The sequence below is a fragment of the Cimex lectularius genome, unplaced genomic scaffold (genome assembly GCF_000648675.2).
Source record: "Cimex lectularius strain Harlan isolate CLEC.00 unplaced genomic scaffold, Clec_2.1 scaffold133, whole genome shotgun sequence".
NCBI lineage: Eukaryota > Metazoa > Arthropoda > Insecta > Hemiptera > Cimicidae > Cimex > Cimex lectularius.
In genome coordinates, this window is record NW_019394230.1 from 881,799 (window position 1) to 890,257 (window position 8,459).

Below are 8,459 nucleotides of genomic sequence, written 5' to 3' on the forward strand. Positions count from 1 at the left end.
CTGCTTTATATAAATATATATGATTATTTGGAGATCGTGAGGTGCGGTCTGGTGTGACATAGGTATTAGAAAAAGATTTTCTTTATCATGCCAACGTTTCGATCTTTATTGAGATCATCTTCAGGGCCTGAGATTTATAAACATTGTTTGCATTTTACTAATAGATGTAGAATGCGGAAAAAAATGAATTTATACAATGTTACAAAATTTTTGGATTTAAAAAAATGAATTTATACAACGCTATCAAATTTTATATTTAAAAAAGAATGAATTTATACAATGCTAGAAAATTTTAGAATAAAAAAATGAATTTATACAATGCTACAAAATATTTGGATCAAAAAAAAATTAATTTATACAACGCTAGATAATTTTATATTTAAAAAAGAATGAATTTATACAATGCTAGAACATTTTAGAATAAAAAAATGAATTTATACAATGCTAGAAAATTTTAGAATAAAAAAATGAATTTATACAATGCTACAAAATATTTGGATTAAAAAAAATTAATTTATACAACGCTAGAAAATTTTCGAATAAAAAAATGAATTTATACAATGCTACAAAATATTTGGATTAAAAAAAATTAATTTATACAACGCTAGAAAATTTTCGAATAAAAAAATGAATTTATACAATGCTACAAAATATTTGGATTAAAAAAAATTAATTTATACAACGCTAGAAAATTTTATATTTAAAAAAGAATGAATTTATACAATGCTAGAAAATTTTAGAATAACAAAATTAATTTATGCAATGCTACAAAAATTTTGGATTAAAAAACATGAATTTATACAACGCTATAAAATTGAAATTTAAAAAAAAGTTTTGGATTTAAAAAAATTAATTTATACAACGCTGGAAAATTTCAGAATAAAAAATGAATTTATACAATGCTACAAAATTTTTGGATTAAAAAAAATTAATTTATACAACGCTATAAAATTTTAGATTTAAAAAAGATTGAATTTATACAACGCTAGAAAATTTTAGAATAAAAAAATGAGTTTATACAATGCTAGAAAATTTAGAATAAAAAAATTAATTTTATACAATGCGACAAAAATTTTGGATTAAAAAAAATTAATTTATACAACGGTAGAAAATTTTAGATTTAAAAAAGAATGAATTCATACAATGCTAGAAAATTTTAGAATACAAAAAAAATTTATACAATGCTAGAACATTTTAGATTCAATCAAAGTATTCGTAAACACCACACACAAATATATATTTACGTCCACAAAAATTTTAAGGTTTATGTATTCATCTGGGTGATATGGTACGTAGGGACATATTTTAAGCCCAGTTTGGATGAAGAAGCCGCCCAAAGGTTGAGTTACAATAGGCGTAAACCGGTATAGAATTCCCATGTCCTAATCTTGATCAATCGGAACCGTTCTGGTTCGTTTTATCCGGCACAATTCCGGATTTGTGTCCATGCCTCGTCGTCAAACCAGTTTCTGATTCGGTCTTTGGTATCGTTTGAGTTTTTTATAACAGCCCCTCCTCACCAGTGCCACAGGCGACGTCGTACGGCATCTGAATTATTGTCGTTTTTTTAATGAAGATGGACGATCTGAAGCCTGCTGAAACTACTACAGTACCAACGGTTTGTTTTAAGTACAAACCAAACAAGCCCTTTTTGAAAATACCAAAAATCAAATGGAAATGTAATGATGAAGCAGCCCTTCATTCAATCCTTAAAGCATCAGAGGGTCAATTCATAATAGATTTTATGATATATGTCAGTCATAATTATTCGAAAATCTATTGATCTATCACTTGAGATATTTTTATAGCAATGTACTTCGCCAAATAACGATAGGTTTTGAAAGTAGGGTTGGTATACATACACTTTCGACTATAATTAATTAAGTTGCATGGTCTTTTGGCTATTAATATTGGACATTAGCTTTATTTTAACAATTGAATAGTACAAACTTTTTTATAAAACTTAATCAGCCCACGCTATCAATAAATATTAGTATTATTTTTTGGGGTTTGGGATAACCAGACCCATACATTTCACACAGCTGCATCTGATTTATCGTTCAAAACTGTTTTCGCTTGTTTGCCCAATCTGGAAGGAGGTACGAGGCCAAATAAAGTAGCGTCTTAAGCCGTGGACACTGCCACCGGGATTAAGCGGGATTTGTTCGAGAAATTTACGACCGGGCATCCAGTAGCAAGGATGGCCATCGGTATGTGGGCATGGTACGACCCTGAGACCTTAAACATGTCGGCCGTTATTGTACGTTGATCTAAGCCTTTCAGAATTTTTTAAAGAATTATTCCCTCCACCTTGAAAACCCTCGACATGCAAAACTTCTATATTTCATTTTTTTTAAGAACGTAACTCAAGCCCTACGAATAGACAAATACTAGTACCCTATTTACCCAATCTGGTATTGTGTCGGAAAATAAAGATGATGTAAAAATTTTTGTAAAATAAACTTTTCTCTTATATTATATATATGAAATAATAGGATAGCAATACAAAAAATTCAGCCTAGGAATGGAGGGGAATGAAATTAGCAGAAGATAAAAAAGTATTTTCACATTCTATCTAACACCACTCAATTACTCCCTCTGTTTGTTTACCTGTCTGGCCCTGGCTCTCTCTCTCTCTCTCTCCCTCTCTCTCTTTCTCTCCCTCTCCCTCTTATTCTCTTTCTTTCTTCACCATTCTCTCACTCTCTTCTTTTCTCGCTTATTCTCTTCAATTCTTTTTTGCTCTTTTTTGTTTCTTTCATGCTATTTGTAACTATAATAGTTCAAGTAATTTGTAGTAGAGTAGACTGTCTTTCTTACATCCCCCTCTCACTCTCTTTCCTCCCTCTAATTCTCTCTCGCTCACTCTCTCTTTTTCACACACACACACACACACACACACACACACACACACACACACACACACACACACACACACACACACACACACACTTTGAGACCATCAAACGTTCATAATATTGTACGATATCCGGTTCTCGGGCATCAGGAAGTTAGAAGTGAATAAATAAAAACTGAATGGTTATTTCAAAAGGGCCGTATGATAAATCCTCGATACACGATCCACCCTTGTCCTCCCACGCCCCTCCCAGTCGTCACCCCCCGGGCACCAGTCATATTCTGAGGGATGACTGACACTCCACCCCCGAAGACAATTCCCTCGGGAGCGGGGAATTAATTAGGGGAAGACTGAATCATCGCTGGGCCGAAAAGGATTCTCTGTCAATAAGTTTCGTCTTAGGAATTTTAATATTTCAGTCGTTCCTTCACATGCTTGCTTAGTCATTATTTGTCGCACAATGGAAAAAAAGAGGTATTCGAAAAGACAATGGGACCGAACGGTATCGCTCTACGTGTCAACCAGCGGGTAATGTTGAATCTGCCGGTACCTCACCGCTTTGTTTCCAATGCGAAGGTGACTAACACTTGATAAACCCGACCGAGTCGAGTTTGATGACTCACTTTGTTTCCGATTGCTTATCAGAACGGAAAATGTGTCGGGCCAGGACAAAACAGAGAGAACGGACGGAAAAGGGTGATGCCGAACGATTGAATCGTCACGAATAATCCTGAAGCGATCTCAACACGGTCCAAAACATTTACGTCCAAAACATTAAAGTTGAAGAAATTTTTCAAAACCATAAGCTCCACGGTTGTACATCCCAGATCCTTTTAGATAAAATGGAGGGATGTAAAGTTCGGTTGTTAGTTTTCATAAAATCCGTTTTCACCCTCCCACCGACCCTCTGCTTCATGATTTACCATGCTTTTTTATGCTAATTTATAAACGGGAGAAGGGGTGAAACGCCAGACATAGTGGAGACCAGTCGACAACATGCAAACCGACCTGTGTTAACCTCTGAAAAAATGTGCAAACAGATTTACAACGAAATTTAAATAAAACATACACTGAGAGGCAAAAAAAGTGGCCACCTTTAATATTTTTAATTAACTCTTACACAATACTCCATTAATTATCTTACAACAATATTTGGCCCGTTTTAAAGGATTAGAGGTAAAGAAAACACAGATAAAATCTCCCACTTGTGTTTACAATTGGATTTTGTAAATTAATCTTTGAATAGTCAATCTCTTCTTCGCTGGTTTTGCTGTAAATCTTCATTCTAACGTTCCGGTGGTGCATTTTTAAGTTATAAGTTGCTTGAGTTATGTGATAGAGATTCAGCTAGAATCTTAGCAATGTTGGAAGATAGAAGAAGTCAAGCTTATGTGGCCAGGTTACTCAAGAAGGCATCGTGTCTGAGAAATTATCGTTTTATTGTTTCAAGTGTACTTCGTAATCGACATTCTATCGATGTGGAAATGAAGGAACGATTTGAACAAGTTAGAAATGTTAATGAGAGTTTACGCACCGTAAGGCGAGGACTTTCAGAAGCTGGATTACGTGGGAGAAAGCCTGCTACGGTCTACTAAGGTCAAGAACTTCTAACAAGGAACAGAACAGCCTGGTTAAGTTTCGCAAAAAACAGATCAATTGGTCTGAGCAAGGACAAAAATGGTGTTTTTGGATGAGTCAAGGTTTTGTTGTCTTCTGGCGAGGGTTTGGAGAAGAGCAGCTTCACTCCGGAAAGGTATGGAGGTGGTGGTGATATAGTTTGGGCAGTTATTTATATAGAAGGTCGCACCAACTTAATCTTTAACGACGGTTCCCTAACAGCTACTCGATACAATGAAGATGTGTTAATGAAAAAAGTTCCTTATAAGGCACTATAGTCGAAGGATTTCTTTTTATGTATGACAATGCAAGGATCGTTGCACTACTTGAAACGGGCTTCGATTCAATGTTTGGAGTGGCCAGCATGTACACCCTACTTAAACCATACCGTACACCTTCGGGACGATATGTCAAAGAGGGTAAAAGTTGCCCAATGATGCCAGAGAATTTGCAAGAATTAAGAAATGCTCTGTTCGTTAGAATGAAAATACTCCACACTACAACATTCAAAAACTCTTAAAATCAATCGCACGTCGAATGCAAACGACGATCAACTCCGTCTTAAATTGAATATATTCTTCGTTGTGTCCATAGTAACATTTTTGGTAAAATTCACTCAATTTAATTTTTTTAATTTAGTTATATATTTTAATTTGTTTTAAATATCCAGTAAACTAAAAAATAAACAGTAAGCTTACAATAAAAATGATAACGATAGAAATATTTAGTTTTAAAAAATGGGGGATGGCCACATTTTTGCCTCTCTGGGTAGATACAGTTATAGTATTATTGAATGTGAAAATAGAAAAATAAAATCCTTTTTAAAAAGATAGTTCCTACTCACAGTTGTTTTGCATCGATCCGCATTTCGAGCCTTTCAGCTCATCATCAGGTTGAAGGACTTCTATAATCTGATGATGAGCTGAAGGGCTCGAAATCCGGATCATTGCAAAACAACTTACTGTGAGTAGGAACGATCTTTTTAGAAAGGATTGAACACAGCACTCACCCAATCATTTATCATTTCTAGAAAAATAAAATGTTGGGACAGCGAATTGTTTGGAAGAACGGGACTGGGGATTTTCACCGAACAGAAAACCAAGAAGGTAAGGTAAAAAGGTTTTTGGTAAGCTTTTCTTCGATTCGGACACAGATGATTAAGCACAAAACACAAATGAATAATAAACGTTCTTGTCAAATTCTTACAATATGTACAAAACAAAATTAGGTAGACTTAAATGAGATAAGTCATCTAAACATCAAACAACCATTGCAAATTAATCAAGAAGGCCTTAGAACATTTTTAATTACATCCTTAATTTAAAGAAACACCAGTCCGGAAATTTCTTTTATCCCTGGTTATCCCGACCCGCCTATTCTCGTTGTGCTTACACTGGATGCGTTTAAGCTTCAGTGGCCTGTCACAGATCATTTTTGAGATGAATGTCGAAACGACTTTAATACAAACAAATAATACTACTTATACTATAATTCTAAGCGCGATTTCGTTCACACTCATTACTTCGATTTATTGTTTAATAAATTATTCAATTACATGTATGACAATGCTTAAAACAAAACAAGAATGTATGGTTGCATTAAGTTAAGAAAGATTGAAAGAATTGCAAGGAGAACGAACAGCAAAGGGAAAAATAATGGAAGCAGTAGAAAAACATGGACATCGTAAAGATAGATAGAAAGATTATATGAGGTAGATAAATACAATACATAGAGAATAATGAACAAAGAGTGAGAGGGGCAAGGTCAGAATATGAGCTTATTTGACGAAACAAAATAATTAAAAAGGAAAGGAAATATACAGAATGGCTGTGAACAAGTAATTTAGGGATAAACATAGTGAAGAAAACGAGAGAGAAAGACACACAGAGAGTGAGAGAGAGATCACCCTGGAGGGGTAAAAAAGAGGTACAGAGAAAGTAAATTCACATCTACTTAGAACAGCGAAAAAGAGAAAAATAAAAAAAATTAAGATAATGTGTGCATGGTGAAGAAAGAATGAGAATGAGAGACAGAATGAATGAGAGATAGAGAGTAAAAGAGAGAGAGAGAGAGAGAGAGAGAGAGAGAGAGAGAGATCACCCTGGAGAGGTAAAAAAGAGGTACAGAGAAAGTAAATTCACATCTACTTAGAACAGCGAAAAAGAGAAAAATAAAAAAAATTAAGATAATGTGTGCATGGTGAAGAAAGAATGAGAATGAGAGACAGAATGAATGAGAGATAGAGAGAGAGATAGAGAGAGAGATAAACCTGGAGGGGCAAAAAAGAGGTACAGCGAAAGTAAATTCACATCTACTTAGAACAGCGAAAAAGAGAAAAATAAAAAATTAAGATAATGTGTGCATGGTGAAGAAAGAATGAGGATGAGAGAGAGAATGAATGAGAAATAGAGAGAGAAAGTGTTGGAGTGAGATACAGGCAGAATGAGAGAGTGAGAGAGATATGATGAGATAGAAGGAGAAGAAAGAAAACGAAAAATAGATAGATTAATGTTGAAATACACAAAATAAAATACGATAGATAAACAAACAGAGTTTGTAAGAGAGAGAAAAAGTCACTAAGAAAGACAGAAGGAAAGAAAGAGATTTCTCTTTCAGAAGAAATAGATATATTGAGCAGAAGTTTGTGTGAGAGATATTGAAATAGGTGTATTGAATGTGAGAGAAACAATTGTAGATTGAGGAAGACAGACGTTAGTAGAGAAAAAACGAAAACAAAAAAGGACGAGAACTGAATTTAACGTGAGAGAGAAAAAGTAAAGTTAGATAAGTAGGTGAAAGTGGTCTTTATTGGTCATAATTGTCTCGCAATTTGTGTAATAAAAACTTTATTTTATCAATAGTTTAGTTGTTGTAATTTCATTAGTAATGAATTGCACTTGGGAGTTGACGACTCATTGGGGGACCCTTGGTGGGAGAGATAATTGTAAAACTAGAGATATTAAAATAATTTATTTTTTTAATACAGCAAAATGTAACAAAATTTTAATCAAATTTGTTATTTTACTTAAAGTAAAATGGGCTCAACCAACTTTTTATTTCGGCGCTTCGAGAATCTAGTTTGTCGGCGGGACCGTTTAGGAAGTTCCTTCACCTGGCCGTTCTTACTAGACCAGTCAATCTGGTTTTCGACTTACCACCCATAAGAGTGGTAAGTGGGGAACAAGAAGGAGAGGAATAAGGATGGAAAAAGGCCAGAGTGAGAGAGGAGTAAGAAAAGAAAAAAGGAAAAAGCCGGTCGTAGTTCGAGGAGGCGAAGCTCTTAGATGATGCCCGTCACGAAAACCTCATGAAAATCTTTAAGTACCGATTGTTCCGCGGTGTTTTCGCCGCCAATAAAACCCAAACATAAAATTATAATTTAATAGTCCTTTAGCAATTGAAATAAGAACTGTTTTGAAATATTCGATCATATTTGGACAAGATCAATGTCAAAGATGATAAAAACTGCTTTTTGTTGTGGTCATTTTACTTGATTTCGGGATTTGAACCATTCCATACAACAGGTTCACTGTGTTGCTGACTGACAGAAGTCATCATTTGTTAAGTAAATGATCATAACGAAAACTGTTTATTTTATGTTTATGTCTTTTTAAAACCCGATGTTTCTTTATGTAACTAGCGACCCGGTCGAAGAGGGCTTTTTTCTCAGTCGGTTGTTCCTTTCATTGGCGGACTTTTATCGCGTCGTCGTTAACGACCGCGTACTCGGCGTACACAAAGAACATTTGTACCCACGTGTAGTCGGCTACTACCCATTTGAAAAAACGGGCCTGCCCGCGGAGACGGCGACATGGAACAGATGACGGGACATACGGCCCGGATTTTATTGAGCCGAACACGCCGCAGAAACTCTGGCGGGAAGAAAAAACGTGTGTATAAATGACGAAACGCTTCTAACATTGATTTGACAACTGTTTTGCCTCAATTTAACATGATAAATCATTATGGAAATGGATGTGTGAAT